This window comes from Physeter macrocephalus, chromosome 8, assembly GCF_002837175.3.
Source record: "Physeter macrocephalus isolate SW-GA chromosome 8, ASM283717v5, whole genome shotgun sequence".
Classification (NCBI taxonomy): Eukaryota; Metazoa; Chordata; class Mammalia; order Artiodactyla; family Physeteridae; genus Physeter; species Physeter macrocephalus.
In genome coordinates, this window is record NC_041221.1 from 130,507,588 (window position 1) to 130,531,836 (window position 24,249).

The window sequence follows — 24,249 nt, forward strand, 5'->3', positions numbered from 1 at the left end:
GAGGCCGCAGCAGACGGGGGCCCGCATACCACAAAAAAAAAAAAAAAAAAAAAAAAAGAATCTGCCTGCCAATGCAGGGGACACGGGTTCGAGCCCTGGTCTGGGAAGATCCCACATGCCGCGGAGCAACTAAGCCCGTGTGCCACAAGTATTGAGCCTGCACTCTAGAGCATGTGAGCCACAACTACTGAACCCGCATGCCACAACTACTGAAGCCCACACACATAGAGCACATGTTCCGCAACAAGAGAAGCCACTGCAATGAGAAGCCCACGCACAGTGCAACAAAGAGTAGCCCCCACTCGCTGCAACTAGAGAAAGCCTGTGCGTAGCAACAAAGACCCAACACAGCCAAAAATAATTTAAAAATTAAATTAAATTAAAAAATAAAATAAAATAAATTTATTATTTTTTTTTTTTTAAAAAGAGGAAGCAGTAAACCAAGCAACTCTGTCAAGAGCAGAAGGTTGCTCAATCAGCATGCGGGTATCTGGGGGCACGTCCACTATCGGTGTCATTTTGAAGCATTAAGTGCTGCAATGAGAAAGATAGTTTCAAATTATCTGGAAAACTGAATAAGGAACCTTGAGGTGAGGAAAGCTAGAGTTCAGTAAGGAACATTCTAAACTGTGCCTAATCATTGACATTTTCTCATATTTTGCTCTAATTTAGCTTCCACTGTACTGCGTGCACGCATATGAGAACACGGCTTGTTCCAGGTGCTTCTCAGGTCCAGGGGCACATCAGAACCAAGGCCAGGGCCCCACCCCAACCAGCCGGATCAGAATCTCAGCACAAGGGCCCTGGGTATCAATATGTGGTCCTAACACACAGCCAGGGTTGAAAATCACTGCTCGAGGGGGCTGAAGTAAGACCAGAGCTGAGAGGGACAGGAAGGAGGACATCCACCCCAGGAACGGAGAAGCTCTAACCCATTGGGCCGCCCGTGGGGTCACCAACACAGCACAAGTGTGGGCTCCTCTTGCTGGGATCGTTCTAGCACTGATTGAATCGTGCAGAGGAGATTCTTGAACTACTCTTTGCTAAAACTTAGATTCCGAGAGAAGTGAAAATCAAGTACCTCATGATTCAATTGCTTTTATGGGGAGGCACCCATTTCCCAGCTCAGGACTAGGTGTGGAGAACGCCTACTGTCTTATTCATGTCTGAGAGGTGGCCTGAGACACTCATTTTGGGTAGTAAAACCTGGGGCTTGGGGCCATTTCAGTGGCTTGTGGGAACAATGGGACAGAATATTTGAAATCAGACTGTCCCCAAAAATACAGGATGTTGCATAGTTGTAAGGGCGATTGTTCTTCGTGTGTTGTTCTATGCCAGGGTCCCCAAACTCTGCTGGACATCAGAATTATCTGGGAATCTGGCTTCAAAGCGCACATCCCCAGGCCCTGCCTCCAGATTTACTAAAACAGAGTGTTTGGGAGTGAGGTCTAAGAATTAAATTTTCTAATATTTTCCCAGGCACAAAGTCGGATTAAGAAACCTTTGGAGCTCCTCCCCTAACCACAGGTGGGGAAATCCTAGCTGATGGCCCCAAACAGCAATTACCTGAAAGCTCTGCCTTCCCGGTAAGAGTACCCAGAATTGTACCCAAGGTCCCAAAGTGAAATCTGCACCCCTGTAGGCCTGGTCATGCAATCCTGAACTTTACAGAAGCCAACAGAGACTCCAGCCTGACATTTGCAAAGACCTGGAGAATCATGTCAGGCAAAACCTAATGAAGCGTTTGTTACACAATACGGAGAAGGCAGGAAGGAGGGAGGAAAGCTGGCCTCTGAACAGCAGGGAAAGCTCCTAGGGCCTTAAAGAACAAATAGGATCCGCACTCTCGGAGAGGAGAGGGCATCATCGGCAAGGTGGTGTGGCAAAGGCTGGGGGCAAAAAGGTGCACCTTGGGGGCTGACCTGTCTGAAGGAGAGGATGCTCTCGAGGCTGGGGACTTCCCGGTGGGGAGGGCAGGTGGTAGAGGGAGGACCTTGCACTCTGGGCCTCTGCTCTTCTGAACGCAGGGTCCCAGCTCCAGCTCTCCAGGAGCACCCTTGGAAAAGGCAGGGCCCCACAGAGCGCAGGCAGGTGGGCGAGACTACACAGGCCAGACGACCTGCTTAGGATGCAAGTTGTCTCAGCTCTGCTGACTCAGATCCCTCCAAGGTTGGCAGAGTCTCTGCCTGCTCATCATGACCACACCCTCCCAACATCCTAGAGATAAAAAGCCCAGGGAAATCCATTCACAGTGGGCATACTGACCAAGCACTCCATGGGGGTCCATCCATCCCCTCCGAGGCCCTGCGACTCTCAGATAACCCCCGGGGCAGGGGCAGCGCCACCCTCCCCACTGGAGGGTCTGAGTGAGAAACGCTGGGAAGTTTGGCCATCCAGCAGCAGATGAAATATTCCAGCTCCCCAAACCCCATGAGTGTCATTTGCAGTGGAAAATAACATTATAGACTGGTGTGAGGTCATTGGCTAATTAGGTAAAATGAATAAGGAGATTTTAAAAGCCACGTGACCAATGATGCCTCAGACTGAGGCACTGACCCATCCTCCCTTATCTGAGCCCTGGAGACTTGAAGAAAAGGCCATAACACTTACGGGTCCGGGGAGGGCCTGGCCCTTGGTGTTTAGCTGAAGCTCTGAGCTAAACTGGGAGAAGACACGAGACTACTCCAGCCAGTCCCCGTCCACACGGCCCTCCAGACCCCACACAGCCCCCGGCTACCCACGGATACCCAGGCCTAAGCCCACCACCTCACACACCGTTTCCAGTGGCCTCCCCAGCACTCCCTGGGCCAACCTGATAAAGCAATGAACACTTCTAGAAACATATCCTCATGCCGTGTTGCTGTCCATTACCACACTACGTGAAGCTTTTACTTCTATTACTGCAAAAGAATTGTGTCTCGTTAATTCCTCCCAATAACCCCATGAGGTTGTCTCTATCATCATCCCCATTTTACAGATGCACACATAGAGGTCACATAACAAGAAGGGGTGGAGTCATGGTGTGTGAATCTTGCCTTGTCTGATTCCAAGGTTGTGCTCTTCTTATGATGAAAAGAATTCCACTGCATGAATTAGAGACATGTCAGGGACACAGAAACCATGCAACGTCCTCCATACGAAGGAGATTTAACAACAGCAAATTGCGTATATGGGTGCTGGGACACTACTAAGGAGAAGGTGAGGTCACACAGAGATTAGGAAATGCAAGGAGCCAACACCTCCTCTGGGGCTGCGGCACAAAGGGAGGAGATGAGGGGGAGAGGAGGGGGCTTCAGCCCCAGGAGCTGGGAGATGGAGAAAGGGCCGCTGCAGGTGCTGCCTGCCTCTCAGACCCCACTGGAAGGGTCAGGAAGAGAGTGAGAGAGCCAAGAAGAACCAAGGCCTCCCCTACCTTCCTGTCTTTGGGACTCCTGCAGGCAGAACCTACCAGGAGGCCCCCGGGAGAGGAAGCCTGGGGAGCTCCGTCTGTGGGTTTGCCGCCCCAGAAACACTCACGGATGGCAGGGTAAGGCTGAGAGACAGCAAGTGAAGATGCGGTGTGACGTACACGGTGCCTGGCACAGTGCTCAGTGCTTCCATACCTAATGCCACATAGCCCTCCCCAAAAGCCGTGACACTGGTATAAATGTTGTCCCTATTTTAGAGATAAGGAAAATAAAATTCAAGAGACCACACAGTTTGCTCAAGTTATCCAGGAGAATTCGGATTCAAACCCGCATCTGCTTGGCTCCTAACCCCGGAGGCACACAGGGAATGGGGAGGCAGGGTGATACAGCAACATTGTCCGGGGATCTGCAGCCCGAGGACCTCTCGGTGTGTGACTGGCCTGAGTGGGTCACTGTCCCCCTGGTGCAGGCTGGTCACTCCTTCAGGGATCAGGAGCCTGGGGCTGACTCCCAGGTCACCATCACACGCCCCGGCTCCTGGCATTTCTTACAGCAGCAGCAAGAGCCACTATGGGCAGTGGAACTGACAGCATCGACTCAGCCAGGAGCCACCAGGGCCAGCAAAGCCCGGGAACCCGCAGCAAAGCCGCGCAGGGCTGTTGGCCTGGAGGCAGCCTTGAGGCCCAGCCCAGCCGCAGGCCAGTCGCAGAAGCCCTGGGTCTTGCAGTTTAGGACCCCTGCTGATTTCATCCACCCTCTGCCCCCAGATTCCACTAGCTCTGCGCACCTTCTCCTTGCCCAATCTCGCTGCTGCGGAGGGGAGCGGGCCGTGCCACTGGGGGACCGAACGAGGCTAATTCCTCTGAAACCTCCATTAACTTTACTACTTCTGTATAAGTGCTGTATTGTAAATAATGATTCCGCACGACAGAAACATACTGCTGGAATCTCCTGGTGGACGTAAATTTAAATTCACCTCCCACGGCCCACTTATGCAGCATGTTGTAATAGCTGCGTCATCCTCCAAGACTCAGAGGGCTGCAAATGCCTTCCACCGAGTCCGGGGAGACCATAGTGTCATCCATCCTAAAGATCAGGTATATGGAATCTAAAAAAAAAAAAAAGTGGTCCTGAAGAACCTAAGGGCAGGACAGGAATATAGACACAGATGTAGAAAATGGACTTGAGGACATGGGGAGGGGGAAGGGTAAGCTGAGACAAAGTGAGAGAGTGGCATGGACATATATACACTACCAAATGTAAAACAGATAGCTAGTGGGAAGCTGCTGCATAGCACAGGGAGATCAGCTCAATACTTTGTGACCACTTAGAGGGGTGGGATAGGGAGGGTGGGAGGGAGGGAGATGCAAGAGGGAGGGGATATGGGGATATATGTATATGTATAGCTGACTCACTTTGATATAAACAGAAACTAACATACCATTGTAAAGCAATTATACTCCAATAAAGATGTTAAAAGAAAAAAAGAAAAAGAACAGGTCCGTGCACCCCTACACCTTCTCCCACCCCACACCAAATCCCAGCTCTCTCTCTACAAACAAGAAATGCTGGAGAGGGTGTAGGGAAAAGGGAACCCTCCTACATTGTTGGTGGGAATGTAAATTGGTACAGCCACTATGGAGAACAGTATGGAGGTTCCTCAAAAACTAAAAATAGAGCTACCATTTGATCCAGCAATCCCACTCCTGGGCATATATCTAGACAAAACTATAATTTGAAAAGATATATGCACTCCTATGCTCATAGCAGCACTATTCACAATAGCCAAGACATGGAAACAACCTAAATGTCTATCAGCAGATGAATGGATAAAGAAGATGTGGTATCTATACACAATGGAATACTACTCAGCCATAAAAAAGAATGAAATAATTTCATTTGCAGCAACATGGATGGACCTAGAGGTTATCATACTAAGGGAAGTAAGTCAGAAAGAGAAGGACAAATACCATGATATCACATACATGTGGAATCTAAAATATGACACAAATGAACATATCTACGAAACAGAAACAGACTCACAGACCTAGAGAACAGACTTGTGGCTGCTGGAGGTTGAGGGGGAGCGATGGATTGGGAGTTTGGGGTTAGCAGATGTAAACTATTATATAGAGGATGGATAAACAACAAGATTCTACTGTGTAGCACAGGGAAGTATATTCAATATCCTGTGATAAACCATAATGGAAAAGAACATGAAAAAAAATCTATGTGTGTATAACTGAATCACTTTTCTGTATAGCAGAAATTAACACAGCATTGTAAATCAACATACTTCAATAAAATATTTTTTAAAATAATAATAACAAATCCTGTCTCTCTCCAGATTCCTTTTCTAGAGGAGGAATTAGACCTCGGTTGTAAGCTCAAAAAGAACCCCACTCATCTCAGAAAGGGACTCAGCTTAAAGTCCCCCACCCAGCCCCCCAGCCCTTCTCTTCCAAAATATTCTTAGAAAAGATGTTTTTGAAGACAAAATAAACGTACACAATTTCCAGGAAGATCAACAGGATTTCATGAACCAAGCGAATCTGCCCAGCCCTTCATCCCCATGCCCACGCCGCACACAGTTTCCCCAATCCTTTCTCAATGCTCCGGGCCCTGCCTGCTGCTTCCCCGTCTCCCTTACACAGTGAACACTCCCCTGCAGCCCTGAGGACAGACACTGTAGGTTTCAGCTAAAATAAGAACCACCTAGAACAAGAGTTTAAAGTCAGCTTCACTTTGAAAATAAACAGGCGCACGCCCTGGGGAGGAAAGCTTCCCTCCTGACAGTTTTTATTTTTATTTTTTACTTTTTGTATTATAATACTTTATTTTTTTATTGGAGTATAATTGCTTTACAATGTTGTGTTAGTTTCTGCTGTACAATGAAGTGAATCAGCTGTATGTATACAGATATCCCCTCCCTCTTGGACCTCCCTCTCCCACCCCCAACCCACCCTTCTAGGTCATCACAGAGCACCAAGCTGAGCTCCCTGAGCTATACAGCAGGTTCCCACTAGCTACCTATTTTATACATGGTAGTATATTTATGTCAAACCTAATCTCCCAGTTCATCCCACCCTCCACTTCCCACCCTGTGTCCACATATCCGTTCTCTACATCTGCGTCTCTATTCCTGCCCTGGAAATAGGTTCATCTGTACTATTTTCCCTGGGGAGAAAAGCTTCCCTCTTGACAGTTTTTAAACAACAGGTTCCAGGGACATCAGAGCCCCAGGCCTCCACTCTGCTGGGCTTCTGAGAAGCACAGGTATCACTGCTGAGCCTGCAGGTCCCTCATGTTTGGCCTCTTGGACCACACAAAAGGCATGTCACCCACTCTGCAGAACAAAGCATCGCCTGAAGGGCCCTGGGATCTGCAGGCTCTAATTTATGTGTCTCTCTGTGCCTGTGTGCCCTTTACTTGCTACACTCACAGCAGCATTGGAGTTGCACCCAGGTTTAGGTGACCGGAGACATTCACAATACATCCAGAGATCAAGATGAAACCCGGCTGCCCACCCACACTGTTCTGGATGAACCCTCCTGCTTTCCAACTTCATATTCCCAACTCTGATTTAAAAAAAAAAAAGAAAGAAAGAAAGAAAAAGTCTGTTTTTCAGAAACTAAAAGCCTAAATAAACCCTTGAATGGGAAGAATATTCAGACTGGGGGACCCAATATAAATGTCCCCTGGCCAGCACCTCCTTATTAATGAACTGACTGCATGACAGCCACCCTTCCTCTCCTTGGAGACATGACTGCACTTGGTCCTCACAGCAGTCTGAGCGGGCAACAACTTCAGCTCCATTTTCAGATTAAGGAGTGTTGACTCAGGCACATGACTTGTTCAAGGTCACTCAACTATATATAGTAAACGGCAGAGGTAAGGCTTGAACTCTGATCTTCTCACTCTGGATCCTCTTCCCAGCTCGGCACAGCTCCTGTCCTGTGGGGCCTGGTGCCGGCAGGCCTGAGGGGTTACTGCTGCTGCAGGATCACTCCCACCAGCACCTCTTTCCCAGAGCCCTTCCTCTCACAGACAGAGCCAGCACAGCTTGGCAGGCAGGCTGGGAAGGCTTGGCTGTCACACCGCATTTCTCTCCGTTTATTTCTGCTTCCCTCATGACCTTGGTTTCACCAAAATGTTCCTTTAAATTAGATCCCAGAAGGAACTTCGAGGCAAATTCTTCCATCAGTGATGTTCATGGAATTTGTCATTGTTTATGCTATTTATAGTGTCATCAGATGCTTGGGAACACTCCTCCTGCTGACCACATTGGTTTTCTCCCCCTCAGGCAGGAAGCACACTCAAAATCAAAGGCTTGACTTCCCTTGGGCTCAGTGGTTAAGAATCTGCCTGCCAATGCAGGGGACACGGGTTCGAGCCCTGGTCCAGGAAGATCCCACATGCCGCGGAGCAACTAAGCCCGTGCATCACAACTACTGAGCCTGCGCTCTAGAGCCCGTGAGCCACAACTACTGAGCCCACGTAGCACAACTACTGAGCCCACACGCCTAGAGCCCGTGCTCCCCAACAAGAGAAGCCACTGCAATGAGAAGCCCGGGCACCGCAACGAAGAGTAGCCCCCGCTCGCCCCAACTAGAGAAAGCCCGCGTGCAGCAACAAAGACCCAACGCAGCCGAAAATTAAAAATAAATAAATAAAATAAATAAATTTTTAAAAAACACACGAAGGCTTGTCTGGCACAGGCATTACCTCCTCATTCCCTACCCCACTTGATGTACATTTTTTTTTCCTGTGAAACATTTAAATGGTCCTTCAGTTTGACCCCTCCTAGTGTCCATGATTTATACATCTCATAGTCTGTTGGCCTGTGTACAACAGCGAGGAAGTAGAGTAACTTTACAGGGAGAGCGGAGGTCCCCAACTCTACAACATTCCACCAAACCCAAAACCACATGCGGCTTGAGCTTTTTTAAGTGCTAGCATTCACACTTTGTATGTCATTTCTTTTCTAGACAACGTAAGAGCAGTCTACCAACCCACAAGCAATAGTTGTAGCTGGGCCTGAGCTGGGGGTGAACGAGGAATCAAGACATACCATATCCTATCCCCTCTCTGGGGACTTCTAAAGTTGTTGGGGAAAAAAAGACGTATTAAACTATTGCAGAACAACGCAATGTATGTTATAAATAAATACTGTGTCCTAACCAGTAAGGGGCTATTTTCAGAAAAGGGCTGGGATCGATGGAAGTTTAAGATTTGCAAAGAAGTTATAAGAGCAGCCACTGATTTTATTTGAAAGCTATGTCTTCTGAAAACTTGTTTTAATCCTTCCCTCTAAAAGTTGAATACAAACTATGTTACAGGCTGTTGTCAACCTTTGGAGAATTCACAAGGAGGTTAGGAAAGAAAGTAAATGTTAAATAGTAAAAACACTGATTAAAGAGAGAAGGCTTTCTCTTTAAAGAACTTTCTTCTGATTAGTAGCAGAATTCCTTGAGGGATCCGTGATGTCACGCCATCCACATCTCTTTTTCATCTGGTTCTTGCCAAGACTGAGCTAAAAATGAGACCCTCCCTAGGACCCAGGGACATCAGGGGAAGAATCGGATAGTGGGCAAGATGAGCAACAACTAGCAGAATGAGAAGTCCACACCCAGAGGCTGTAACAAAAGCAAAATGTGCAGGAATAGCAGTGCCCTGCGTTTCCATGTGTGATTGCATCACTCAAGCCAGGCTCTGCAAAAACCATGAAAGCAGTGGCAGAACTGTCTGTGAAAATGGATGCTCCCTCTCCCATGGTGTAGCACTGCCTTGGGAAGTGGTGACAACAAGGGAATCTATGTCCCAGCCATTCCTGCATGCAGGGCTGGCCACGTGACTAACTCTCACAAATGGAATGAGAAACTCTGGGTGTCGTTTCCTGACGGGTAAGAAGCAGGTGTGCATTCTCCACCCCTTCTTCCACCTTCTACTTCGACACCAAAAACCACATGGCTCTCAGGAACAGAGGAGTCAAAATGAACAGTTTTATAATTGTTGACTCTACTTGGTGAGCATGCAGGGACTTGGGTTCATTGTGTGATTTTTTTTTCTCTTCTTTTGTTTATGGTTCACATTTTTTGTAATAAAGAATGGTAAATAGCCCCCAGAGTCACCAAGAGGGCCAGAGAACCATCCTTGGAGGCACACCACCAGGAAGAGATCTCCACATCTACTCCAGAACTGGTCCAGAGAAGCCACCACTGATGCCCCTGTGCCAGGTGCAGACACCTCAGCTGGGGCTGCCACCAGCACCTGATAGGAGACACCATGATTAGGACCACTGGCTGCTGTCACGGCTGCCATGCTCGCCAGACTAGAGTCCCGATGGTCCCTTCCTGCACCCTGGTTGCAAGGGAAGCCAGAAAGTGAGTACTTGGCATTTTTCATTGTATTTATAAGAGACACAGTCTGCCTCAAAAGGAGGAAATTCCTTAAGAATAAGGGGGTTCAGATACTGGAAAAACAAAAAGAATGGTAATGACCATGACACATAACCAAGTAACATCCTATGCTCTGACCTGTGGTCCAACTCTTGGCACCAACAGGAAGACCCCCTTCTGATGCAGAATCCATGCTCCTAATCTGGGTGCCACCACTCCCCTACTGGGAGGTACTAAGATGAGAAGCACAGAGCCAGGGGGAACAAAGGGCCTCTGGCACATAGCCTTCTAATGAAGACTTAGAAACTCTAACTCACCATGAGAAGCTTCCTGGAAGTGAGCCATCAAGGACAGGAAAGACCTGAGCTGAACTTAGCAGGAGGGTGAGAATGGAGATGGAAAGTGGGAGAGCAACGGTAGGACACAGCTAAGATGACCACATGTCCTGATTTCCTGGGACCATCCAACTCACACCCATTGTCCCAACACAATTACTAATAGTGTCCCATTTCATTATCAAAACCACCCTGGTTTGGACAATAGATAACATGAACCAGCCTAGAATTAGTGGGAGCAAACGTTTGGAGGTGGGAATTAGCAGAGCTGTGGGGAGTGGGGAGCAGCGTGATGAAGAGCCAGACCACGTGGAGGGTGCAGAGCAGGAAGTGCAGGGCTGGGGGGAGGAGCTCCTAACTCCTCCTGTGGGCAGTGGGGAGCCATTGAGGATTCTTGAGCAGGGTAATTACAGACCCGTGCTCAGAAAGGAGGGGGAGGGATATACTGGAGGCAAGGAGAGCAGCCAGAAATCCAGGGGCAGAGAACGTGGTGGTTCAGGAAGGAGGAGCACAAAAGGCAGGGGTATCAGATGCCAAGTGCCTTAGAGAAGTCTGAGGAGATAGAGCGAGAAGGAGGAGTGAAGACGAGCAGCTACGGGGTCACATTCACGCACGTTTCTAAATCAAACCTGCTGCCCTCCTTGAGTGACAGAGATGACTTTTCCTCCAATACTTTGCGTTAACACGAGAAAAGAGAAAAGCTGATGTGACAGAACGCTAAGAATTACGTCTTTGATGTATGAACACTCCTCGCCCCTTTGGACCTTGTAAACCAGAGTTCACTTCACGTTCCGCTGATGTGCTCAAGGTGCACGTCTTCAATAACAAGAGGTATCTGAAGGTAGATTTCCTCTTACAATCGAGGGACAATTTCCATTTTAGGGGCTTAGAAATGCTTCCAATTAATTGTTAATTTAGCCTTTTGAGACCTCAATTTATATGTAGCATTGACCAGTGTCTGCAAACAATCTGAGCTGAGGAAGGAAGAGGTCCTGAGGAAATTAATGTAATAGTTTCAGCTCATTACTAGAAGCGCTTGTTCTTAGAGCCTAACAACTTCATTCATTCATTCAAAACTGATCTAAAATCCAATTAAAATCAGAGGTCACACACGGCAGCAGTGTTTATTTCCTCATTACTGAGAGGTGAGGGCAGACTTCAAAACTGCAGAAACCGAAGGAGGTGAGAGTGGAGCCCTGTGAAATAACACAGGGTCCAGCGTGAAGAAGGAAAGCTATGGATGGGAACCCTCCCAGGGACTGTCATGGAAACGCACAGACTGTCTGGGGAAGGCATTATTTCAGAAAGAATATGGATCCCATCTTGAAGACATAGTTTTATATTCCTCCAGCAAACGTCAAATGCCCTTTCTTGGAACCCACAAACTTTAACTCTACGCAAAAAGAGGCCCAAAAGATTAAAATAAAATTAACCTTCAGAGAAAGTCAAAAGGTCTGTAGGTCTGTGGGAAGGAAATGTTAGCCACTTGTTCATTCATCCTTTTAACAATATCTATTGAGATCTTACCTGGGCTACAGCAGTGAACAAACAGTATCTCTGCCCTGAAGGAGCTTACATTTGCAGTCGTGGGCATGGAAACAGTCCATAAGCAACAGACATAATAACTAGGGAAAGTATATGGTAGATCAGAAGGTGATTAAGTGCCATAGCATTCAGGAGACGAATGTGAGGCAAATCCTCAAACAAGAAGCCAAGAGTTTCTACAGGGTCAAGGACAATGAGCGAGGACAAGTGGAAAGCAGAACCAGATCTGGTCATCACCAGGTACTCCTGTCACCCATGTATCCCCATCAGCTCCTTCCAAAATCAGCTTCAGCCACCCAGGAAACAAATCAAATGAAAAAAGTCAGAAGAGAGTGTCCCAAGGCAGCCCTGTTGGTCTCCTGAGCTACAGTCACATTCTGCCAGACAGGACTCCTCCTCTCCCTTCCCTTCCCCTCCCCTCCCCTCCCCTCCTCTCTTCTTTCCAGGGTCTGTGTGGGGCCTCACTGGACAGGAGTGGTGAGGCCTTAGCCTGACATTAAGTCTTAGGGGACTAGTCATACAGTGGGGAGATCTTATTGGAGACCAGGTCCTCAGAAGCTCAGAGACCAACCCCCAGCAGGGCTGAGAACAGCTCCCAGAGAGGCGATGTGGGGTCAGAGACAGAACCCCGCCTCGGCCTCCCTCCTCCCTCCAACACCACCCTAGAAACCTGGAGGCTCCTGCTCGGCCAGGAGCCCACAGACACCGGGCCGTCCACTCCCCTCTCTGAGTCTCAGGTCCCTCTGCTTTAAAACGAGCAGGTCAGCCCTATCATCGGGTAGTTTTCTGACCAAGGTCAGCATACCCTGGGATTGGGATGAGGGTCGTCCTCATGGTCCTCAGAGGCCAGCCTGACCCTGGGGAGGGAAGCAGCTAGGTAGGGCCACAGCTCACCCACTGCAGAGCAGCCCCTACACTTTTTCTGTCTTACTTCTTGAATTTGCTCATAAGGTTTCATTTTTTAAAGGGTTTTGCTACTATATAGATACATAAAAGCTACTTCTATGGTTCAGCAGTGAATAGCCAAATACATTTTACCAGCATTAAATAAGAGGTGATGCGTTACTCAGCTCCAAAACAGAGGTTTAAAAAAAAAAAAAAACTGGGGGCACAGAAGGCCCGTGCCTTCCTATGACGTGCTGGAGTGCCTGCCTGTGTGCCAGCTCCTCACCGGGACACTCATCGCCAAAATAGCTAAACTTCTCCTACCCAACGAGTGCAGGCGCCCTGGAGGCAGGGGAGAGGTGGACACAGCTGTGTGCTGGAAGAAACCACTACCTTCTGCCAGATCCCTGAGTCCTCTCCCTGTCAAGTTTGCTGAACGGTACCCCGGTCCAGGACCCCCACCAAAGACAAAGCCCCAGTTGTCTGGACAGACAAGTCAAGAACATCTTGGCTCCCCTTCCCAGAAACCACCAGCTGGCTCCCTTTTCAGGGCTACACACTGAAGAAACAAACCCAGACCCTCCTTTGCTCAAATGTCCCAAGGCTGAGAGGAAGGTCTTTCAGGTAGCACCACACTTTGGTCTTGAATCAGGAATTCATTTCAAAGCACTTCTCAAGATGGTTCTTGCATAAATTCCACCCCAGCACAAAGCGGGTCATCATTACAATTCCTCTGCCACCCCAGCCATTTACCACTGCCTTGACCTTTGATGCTAGGTTAATTATAGTTTCGTCTATTAGAGAAATTGAACTGAATTAGCCTAGTTTTAATCTCTCATCAATAATTCAAATGACCATTTCCCACAAATGAAAAAACTGTCCAGGGTGGGCAGAGGAGACCCCCACTCCTAGTGAGTAAATTTTCATCAGGAGGGAGAGAAGGCAGAGCCTCTGCCAGCAGGTCCACAGCCTCCCCCGTAGGCCCCATGCTTGATTTCCCTCGGTCTGAGCTGGACCAGCGCCAGGGAGCATGGAGGATGTCCCAGGCCGGTCCGGCCCTGTCTGACAGCCTATTAGCCCCAGCTGTCGGAGACATCTGCCTACTCTGATTACCATCAGAGCGGAAGAGAAGCCTTGGCCCCCAGCATCCTGCTGTCTCCCCCTGCACTGAACTGTCATCAAGTGATTGTGCTTCCACTTTAAGGTACTCAGAACCCATTCCTGATTTGCTATTTATAACTTTCCTGTGAGGTTACCTACCGATGAGGCTGGAGAGGGAGTGGGCCACTTCAGGGCTAAAGGTCCCAAACAGCATCAACTTCCTGCCACTGCCTCCAGGCAAGAAACAGGCAACCTCAGAGCTGAGCAAAATCCATTCATAAAAGATATATGTGCAACATCAGGTCAGCTTTCGCTGTGTTCCAGGGCTGCGGACTCCAGGGTACGTGAGAAGGACACCGAGACTATGGCAGCTTGCAATGCCACGGATGTCATGAGAGGCCTGGAGGGATGGATGCAAGGGGAGCCACACGCCTCCACGCCCAGGCCACACCCCAGCAGGGCTGTCCCATGTCCAAAAAAATGCTGCCACGATGGCAAAGGGGCTGCAAATCTCCAGCTCTGACAGGCTGAGCCACCCTGTGTTCATTTCCTGCAGCTGCTGTAATAAATTACTGCAAACTGAGTGGCTTTTAACAACAGAAATGTATTCTCTCACAGTTCTGGAGCCCAGAAGTCTAAAATCCAGCAGGGCCACACATTCTCCAGGGGCTCAAGGGAGAGTCTTTGCTTCTTCCAGCTTCTGGTGGCTCAGCGTACCTTGGCTTGTGGCCGCATCACTCCACGCTCTATCTCTGAGATCAAATTGCCTCCTCTTCTGCCATCTGTGTCTTCTCCTCTCTGTCTCAAATCTCTTTTTGCCTTTCTCTTATCATAAGGACACTTGTCACTGGACTTAGGGCCCACCGGGTTAATACTGGATGGTCACCCAATTTCAAAATCCTTAATTACATCTGCAAAGACCCTTTTTCCAAATAGGGTCACACCTACAGATTTCAGGGAGATGGACATATCTTTGGGGGGGAACCACCCACTCAACCTTTTATACACCCCACCTATGGAAAAAGAGCAAGAATAAGTCTTTGGGGTCGGGAAGCTCTGGGTTTGAATCCCGCCTCTGCCACTTACTCAATAACTAAAATTCAGTCGTTTCTTAGGATGCTACCAACACCCAGTTTGATTCTAATAAAGGGCCCAGCAGGGCAGTGACGTGAGAATAGGCCTTGCCATCCTCCTCTCGCACCACAGAAGGCCCACCCCAGGCCCAGATAGGAGTGGGGACTTCGTGGTCCTGCAGGACGGCCTGCGGTGGAGCCACGCGCTTCCCCCGCTGGGGGAACTCAGCACCTCTCTGTCACCTCTCAGGACACCGCATCTTCCTGGGCTCTGGAAGCTGGCTGCCTTCCCACTCGTTTCTGCCTCAGCGCACCCAACACCACCAATAGGGCTCCATCCGGGCTTTGCCTTTAATTACTAAGCCAACTAACGAGCCCCCAGCGCCGCCATGTGCAGACACACCTGGCTGCCTCTGACAGGTAATGAATCCTCAGCCATGTTCAAGGGCAGGCCTTCCTGACAGCAGGGGGGCGATCAACCGATCCAAGTCAGGGTGAGCTGGGAGGTCAAAGAATATTGAATAAGGAGCGCTGCCCCTGCCCCATGACCACCCTGCCCCCTCCCACCACCCCTGAACTCGATGCAGGCATCGCCTGGAACTACGTGTTTCTGACAAGGAGGATTGATTTCTCTGGGAAAATGGAAAGTGGACATTGAACAAATACTCCCTTATAAATCGGCACTAAGGCAGAGATCCTTTAACACCACCCGTGAGTGACTGAGAGATGAAAAGTCACGTTTTCCTAAGGCCAGCGGAAAGACCGAAGTTTGTAAGCTCCTCTGGTTTTATTTTCCTCCACGAGCTGAAAGGCCTGCAAAGCATAGATTTCTTCCACCCCACCCCACCCCAAATTCTGCACCCTGCCTGCAAGGCTGGCCACACACCTCCCTGGAGCCATCCTCGGGCAGAAGGGTGAGGCAAAGGGCAGAGCAGGGGGCACAGGCACAGTTTGGGGTCCTGCAGGCTCAAGGATGAGGACTCGCCTCAGGGCCTGAGAGGTCGGCCACACAGGGGCACATCAATATCCATCTCAGACCTGGGCTGGGAAGAGTCACCAAGAGGTGCAGAATGGCTTGGTATTTCCTGGGTGACAAAGCCATCGAGGGACACCAGAGGGGACTCAGTCCCAAGTCCTGTCCCATGAGGACCCCCCAGCAGGTGCAGAGCTTTGGGTGTTGGTGACACGTGGTCCACTTTCTGTCACCCTCCAGTGTGTTAAGATGGATCAGATTCCCTAGGGGACAGTGGTAGCCGGGGAAGAAGGGTTTGTGTGAGCTGACAGGTCAGCCAGCTTCCCAGGGAACCAAAGACACCACGGCTGCAAGGATAAAAGGCAAATACAGTTTTGATCCCTTTCTTGTAAAAAATGTAAGTACATATGTATAGGTATAGATACACACACACACACACACACACACACACACACACACACACACACACACACACCCCTGGAAGAGTCTCTAGAAAGCCACACACTAAAGTGTTAACAGCGTTTTACCCTTAGTGGTGGGATTTGGAATTTATTTTCCATTATGCTTTGTCTCTATTTTCCAAATCTTCTACAATGCACACATTATTACTTTTATAATGTGGAAAAACTGCTATTTTTTAAACTGTACAAATGCAAAGAATTGGCAGCCTTAGTAATTCTCACATCTCTGCAACCATTCTCCAAGAACTGTTTCTAACAGGCCGTGCCTAATTAGATTACGAGAAAATCAGCCGCACCTTCAGCTGATCACGTATGGGGTACCACGGGCACTACGATCCTCCCAGACCAAGGATGACCCTGGGCCTTCTATGCACCTCCCCTGAAAATACTGGAACCCCCATGCCAACGTTTATCCCATTTAAGAATAACGAAAAGATCCAAATAGATTTCATAAATCACTTAGTCTCTTCAGCTTTCTCCTTGAGGACACGCACGCAGGCTTCTAGCAAAGATGATGCAAAATAACAAGACAGATGTAGTAACTAATACAAAGTGCTTGGTTCACCAAACAAAGAGCTTTTGATGCTGTAACTCAATTTATGTGGGCATAATAGGATCTGAGAGGGCTAAGAGGAGCCATATACAATGGACAGTCAGCCCTGTCAACAAAGGGGAGAGTGGAGCCCAGTAGCGCTTCCTGCCACCCACCCCTCCCACAAACCACTCTCCTGGGACGTCAGAAGGACGCTCTCCCTCAGGTAAGACTCGGGGATTTTTCACTTTCCTCCAAGAAAAGACTCCAAAACATCCCAAACACCAAACCCAACCACCCTGTCTTCTATATGCCCTCCTCACCCATTCATTCATTCCGTACCTGTGTCTCAGCACCTGTGTATACACAGTATCAGCACCTTGATACTGTGTATCAAGCACCTACTGTGTGCTCCGAGGTGATTATAGCAAGGAATCTGACAGCTGCCAGCGCTCAGGAGTTCCCAAGCTGATGGATACTTTCCTGGTGTTATCAAGGGATGTAGAGAAAGGGCCAATGGTCCTGCTGTCCCTGCTGACCCCAGAGTGATAGAACAGAGCCCAAACTGCTGGCCAGTGCAGGTGCCCGCCTGGGGAACAATGGGAGAAACTGGTGCCTGGTCTTCATACAAAGTCTGGTCTCCTCTCAGAGGCCAGGCCTGAGGAAGAAGGCCTTCCTAGAGACCCCATCCTGGGGTTTGCTCCAGGGTGGCCCATCGTCTCTCTTCCACCCTCACAACCATGGTCCCTCTGCACTCACCTTCATGGTGAGAAGACCCTCGGTGCCTGGGGATCCAGTGATCCATCCTTCTTCAAGGCTCCTCGTGAGGCCTTGGACAAGACCCTGTCCTCTCTGAGGGCCAGAGTGCCCACTAGTGACAGCCAGGGTTGGCCTGCATGAAGACTAAGGGTACAGCCCAGCTCTGCCCTCAGAGATGCTCTGAGGAACGTCCTGCATGACCCCCAAAAAGCGGGCTCCAGTGACAAAATCAACAAGTTTTTGCCCACTCCTTCCAGACAGATGTGCCAATGAGATTGTTATAGCCTAAACCCAGTGGCCGATAGTCTTCACTTTGTGCTCAGGCATGCGTGCCCAAGTCAAGGTCAAAGGTCAGGGGTGGTGATGAGCTCATCCCCGACAGAGCAGGCTTCTTGGCCATGAATCAGGAGGATGTGTCAGTGTCAGTGTGAGACATGCTACCACGGGGCACACTGCTCCCCGGGGTGCCCACCCAACATGGGTGGAAGCAGCTCCCAGAGGCAGGTCAGGGACCTGGGCTGGAAATGAGGGGCCACCACTGCCAACAGAATGGATAGGGTCTTGGGCAGGGGACCCTGCTCACCGCACTCACACTCTCCCTTCACCCCCACCCAGCCCTGCCCGGGCAGGGAGGGGAGCACACAAACCCGAGCACTTTCTCGGTGAGTCTACCATGGGATTTTCACAGGCACACAGGGAGGCCAACGGAACAGAATATCACCCCTGCTTCCCAGACGAGGAAACCGAGGCTCAGCCACGGCGGGCGTGCAAGGCACACAGCTGGCCCCTAACGCCAGCCCCAGAGCTCCCTCCTCCACGCTGCCCGCTGGCTTCCACAGGAGTTTTCCTCAGTCAGGTGAACATCCAGGACTCTGCAGGAAAGGCGGGAACCACCCTCTGCCCAGCACTGGAGCTTCCACGGTGACTCTCCTCTCCTCTCCCACGTGTCCATTCCAAAGCTGGGCCTGGGAACTCAGAGAGATGCGCTCTGTTCCCTGCTCTGCCACTCACCACATGAGACCGTGGCAAAGCAGATCACCTCTGTGGGCCCTGGGTTCCTCTTCTGTAAAGTGACCTGTGGGACTAAATGGCAACTGAGGCTTCCCCAGCTCTACCCCCTACAACTCCAGGGGCATCTAGGAGGCATAAGTACCTGCAGAGCGCTGAGAGACACAGAGCTGGGATGCTCAGGGTGTGGAGAGTCAAGCCTATTTCTTCCTGGGTGCTGTAAGAGATACTGAAATGGGAAACATCGTGCCCATCTCAAAGACCCACACTCTTGTCGGAAGACAAGACAGCCCGTGAGCCAAGGCCATCCGAGGTAGAGGATGGAATCATTTTAAGCCCCCAGTGAGTGCTCTGAGTGCTCCCTAGAGGAGGCAGTAAGAGAATCAGCCCCTGGAGGGGTGTGACTGAATCGGCCAGGGTGCCTCAGGCAGGGCAGCAAGACCTGCGGAGGCAAGGAGAGAGCAAAGAGCAGGGTGGGTCCAGGGCCCCTGGGATCTGTGTCCAGAAACCTGCCCTGCAAGTAGCTCAAGGAAGGACAAGGGCCCTACATGTTGAAGGTTACCAAATTCCTTTTAATGACTCTTAAGTGCTTCCTTACAACTTTCTATAAATCCACCAGCTCATCCCCATCCCAGAACTCCACATGCAACCTCATTAGGAGGCAGTGAATGGTGGGAAATATTGATACTTCTGGCTAATCGCATTATTAATACCATTACCATTCATGTCACCTCATAAACCACTCTTGTAGGACCTTTAATATGGCTAAGTCCAAATGAAGATAATACGATTGCTAATTATATCTCTATAAACGTATTTTATGGCAGAGAACAAGAGCTCTTACATCCTCTGATTACTCAGTTGCCAGAACCATAAGGAAGTAGGCAAGACTTCATGAAGACGTGCCCTCTGGGGATGATTCATTACGAATAATTGTGGTTAGCAAAAGCACAAGAGCTTTCAGGAGATTTTTTTAAAAGAAAGGGATTGTAACTTGTATAAGAGAAGGCAGGGAGGAAATATCTCAGGGAGCCAGAATAAGCGAGGCCGATTCCGTGGCCTCAGTGGCCTCTGGAACAGCTGGTCCGGATGCCCAAGCTTGCTCTCAAAGGTCTGTGTGTCCATGGGGCAGAGAGTGGTCTGGAGAGGGACTGCCCGAAGCTCATGTGTAGTGTCCATACACTGGGGTCAGTGACCAGGAACTCGGGGAGGGAAGCTAAGTATGTGTCTACATCTCACGAGGGGAGTCTAAATCCAGCAGCCCTGAGATAACATTTGAAAATTACTCACATTTCTTATTTTCTTAGTGGTTTACTTAGCATTTATGGACTTAATGTGGGGAACATGTCTGAAGCTGGTGGAGGGGCCTGCAACTTTCTCAGGAAGCAGTGCCAGCCTAGCTAGTCCCCCTCCTGCCTTGTTTGGGAAACGTCACTCCAAGATAAGGGTCAAAACACTTACCCTAATGGAGGCTGTAAATAAGAAAATAAATGCTTTTCTTTTTCTCTTTCTAGCTGAGCTCAGACAATTTACAGTATTAAATGTCCCCTTGTACTCTGGAGAACTGGAATTGATTTTTTTTCCTTAAAATTGCTCATTGGGCTGCTTATAAATTTCTCCAGCTGTTGTTATCAAGTTGTAAATTGACGTTATGAGAATAATCACAGATCCACTGAAGTCATTCTGAGGCAGGGCCAGGTCTACACAAACATAGGCACTGCAGAGTTTCGACAGGCATTTAAAGTAAATTATCTTTAGTTTGGATTCAATTCATTAAGAGTTGTTGAGATCTCAGCCAGATACTAGGGAGAAGGTCATCTTCCCTCTGTCTATGGGATCATCATCAGTGCTATTCACCAAATATTTCCAGTTCCCCTCCTTACGTACATTTCTCCATCTCTTCTAAATTTAGCCAAGGCCAACGGACTTGTTTTGACCAATGAAATGTGAGCATGAGTACCATATACCAGTTCCAGGTAGGTGCTTTTAAACAGAGGTCAGCACGCTTTTTTGCTAAGAGGCCAGATAGTATGCTCTGTGAGCCACGTGGTCACTGTCACAACTACTCAGCTCTGCCATTATAATATGCAAGTAGCCAGAGATAATATGTAATCAAAGGGGTGTGGCCGTGTTCTCATAAAACTTTTTTTATGGACACTGAAATTTGAAGTCCATATAATTTTTGCATCTCCAAAATGTGATTCTTCTTTTGATTTTTTTAACCGTTTGAAAATATGGTAAAAAAAATATTCCTACCTTGCAGAATGTACAAAAACAGGTGACAGGTCAGATTTGGCCCAAAGGCTATAGTTTGCCAAGCCCTGCCTCAAAAGAATCAGTGGGTGATTTGTTATACCCACGTCCCCTGCCCAGATGACCACAGAAGCACATTTAGACATGGAGCCTCCATCAGCCTGGGTCCATGAGTGCCTCTGATGAGCAGAGCCCCCAGTCAGTTCCCACTGGACATGTAGAGTGAATAAGAAATACACTCTTGTTGTTTATATCCCTGAGCTTTGCGGGGGTTACTTGTTACTGCAGCAAACTTAGCCTATCCTGTCTGAAACAATCTATGAAGGATTTTTCTAAGTGAATTAATGGAATAGACATAACCTCAATATAAAAGTTTTATTAAGAAATGATTTTTTAAAAAAGAAAATAAATGATTTTTCAAACACACTTTAAACATCTTTTGTAGTGCCCATTTTCATTTAAAATCATAAATTATGTATAAATGACTTTAATCTGTTCATTAAAGCAAATCCTGAACATGCTGAAACTTGACAACATCTCCTAAATCTGTTTAAAATCACAGTGGAGTTTTAGAGTCATTTCCTTTCAAGGATATTCACATTCAGACTAAACTTTCTCCTAATCTGTCCCATTCAGTGAGATTGACAGTTTGGGATCTCAGCCTCGTACCCAATATTTCCATCTTTAGCCCAGGTGACGGGTAGGGAATAGCAGATGGTTCCAGACAGAATGAGCCATTCCAGACATCACATTTCAATAAGACATGACTGAGAAAGAAAAAAGCAGGTAGTTAGAGACAGAGAGGTATGCAGTGTGTCTTTGGGCATGCCCCTTGTCCTCTCTAGGTCTCAGTTTTCCCATCTGTAAAACTGGGAGATGGAATAAATATCCTCTATGTGTTCTTTCAGTTCAGATATTCCAAGACTAGATATCATTTCAGACAATTTAAAACAGACCCTTTTATGGACTTCCCTGGTGACGCAGTGGTTAAGAATCCACCTGCCAATGCAGAGGATACAGGTTCAAGCCCTGGTCCAGGAAGATCCCGCATGCCACGGAGCAACTAAACCCATGCGCCACAACTACTGAACCTGCGCTCTAGAGCCCGTGAGCCACAACTACTGAGTCCACATGCCACAACTACCGAAGCCCGCATGCCAGGAGCCCGTGCTCCACAAACAAGAGAAGCCACCACAATGAGAAGCCCACGCACCACAACAAAGAGCAGCCCCCGCTCTCCACAACTAGCGAAAGCCCGCATGCAGCAACGAAGACCCGACGCAGCCAAAAATACATACATAAATAAATAAATTTATAAAAAAATAAAACAGATCCTTTTGGATCTGACTAACAAACAAGACAGAAAGGGACTTAGGACACAACTCTATCTAGAACTCTGGGTAAGAGCCTTCACCAAAGAAGTCAGACATATCCCTATTTGGAATCCACAGAATTGATCTAGTGTGGCCAGGAAATTAACAAAAAATGAAATATAAATGAAAAATAAACATATAAGAAAATGTTCAACCTCCAAAAGATCAAAGTAATGCCAATTTAAACATCAAGATACCATTTTCCATCTACTGGCATTACAAAGATTCATAAGGAAGATTGTGTCCCACATTGGTAAGAGCAGGAAGAAAAGAGGCCCCGTGCTGGTGGGAATGTAAGTGGACGCAGCTTTTCTAGAAGGCAATGTGGCAAGAGGAATTGAAAACCATAAGCATGGGCATACTTTTCGACTGAGCAATTAAGCTTCAAAAAATTTTTTTAGAAAAAACTGGATAAGTGCCATAAGATATAGATTACCCAACTAATAAATGTAGCATTGTTTCCAATAGCAAAAAAAAAATAGAAACAAGTTAATGACCAAAGGTAAGAAACTGTATAAATAAAAGATGGTACATGGATACAGTGGGATACAATTCAGTCATTAAAAGTAATGTTGCCATATGTAATATGAGCCTAATTTTGATTTAGAGGGAAAAAAGTAGAAATTATATATTGCGGTGGCCAAAAAGTTCATTCGGGTTTTTCCATAAGATGTTACGTTAAAACCCAAATGAAATTTTGGGTCAACCCAATACACACATGGAGAAAAGACTGAAAATTTTTCACCAAAAATAGAAGTAGTCATCTCTAGAGATGTTAATTTTCTTAATTCCCCTTTTTTGTATTGTTTACATTATTATAAAATTAGAAAAAATAAATGGTACTAAAATAAAAAGTATGAACCTATATTTATGGACTTTAAAAGGTGTTCTTGATACAATTGAAAAGTTTTTAAAAGTAAGCCATCAAATAATATTTGGTTAGAGCCCATTCTGGAAAATAGGGAAAAGACTGGAAGGAAATACAACAAAAATGATCTCTAGGGGTAGAATTATGAATGATTATTTTTCTTCTTGCTTCTCACTTTTTTCTGATTATTCTGTACTGAACATAAATTATTTATACAAAAATAATGAAAGGAAAGCAACTTTTAAAAAAATAAAGAAATGAATTGAGAAGGATCCAGATGGTTCAGCTAGGTTTGCTCTCAGTACTAAATAAAAGTCACCTAGACCAACCTCCCCTCCCCTACTTCCAAAATGAGATAACCACCTCAGTGGTCCATATCACCAGTGCCTGCAAGAATAGGCTGCCTGAAAGAGGCAGGTGGGCATATCTGGAGCTCAGGACTCCATGATGATGAGGGATGTGTCACTTTTGACACAAACATATACCAATGTGATGGTACTTGGAGATGGGGGCTTTCGGAGGTAATTAGGTTTAGATGAGGTCATGTGGATGGGACCCCATGTTAGGATTGGGGGGGGTTTTTTGTAATTTTATTTTATTTATTTTTTAATACAGCAGGTTCTTATTAGTCATCAATTTTATACACATCAGTGTATACATGTCAGTCCCAATCGCCCAACCCCACCACACCACCATCCCTACCCCCCCGCAGCTTTCCCCTCTTGGTGCCCATACGTTTGTTCTCTACATCTGTGTCTCAATTTCTGCCCTGCAAACCAGTTCATCAGTACCATTTTTCTAGGTTACACATACATGAGTTAATATACAATATTTGTTTTTCTCTTTCTGATTAATTCACTCTGTATGACAGTCTCTAGATCCATCCACGTCTCAACAAATGACCCAATTTTGTTCCTTTTTATGGCTGAGTAATATTCCATTGTATATATGTACCACAACTTCTTTATCCATTCATCTGTCGATGGGCATTTAGGTTGTTTCCATGACCTTGCTATTGTAATAGTGCTGCAAGAACATTGGGGTGCATGTGTCTTTTTGAATTATGGTGTTCTCTGGGTATATGGCCAGTAGTGGGATTGCTGGATCATATGATAATTCTATTTTTAGTTTTTTAAGGAACCTCCATACTGTTCTCCATAGTGGATGTATCAATTTACATTCCCACCAACAATGCAAGAGGGTTCCCTTTTCTCCACACCCTCACCAGCATTTGTTGTTTGTAGATTTTCTGATGGTGCCCATTCTAACTGGTGTGAG

The 24,249-nt window shown here is 47.6% G+C and overlaps 1 long non-coding RNA gene across 1 annotated transcript in view; it reads right to left on the bottom strand.

Moving 5' to 3' along the window:
* The window catches only part of LOC129392345 (uncharacterized), a 191,468-nt gene that overhangs the window by 15,325 nt on the left and 151,894 nt on the right, over positions 1-24,249 (bottom strand). The gene's annotated exons all lie outside the window — the stretch shown is intronic.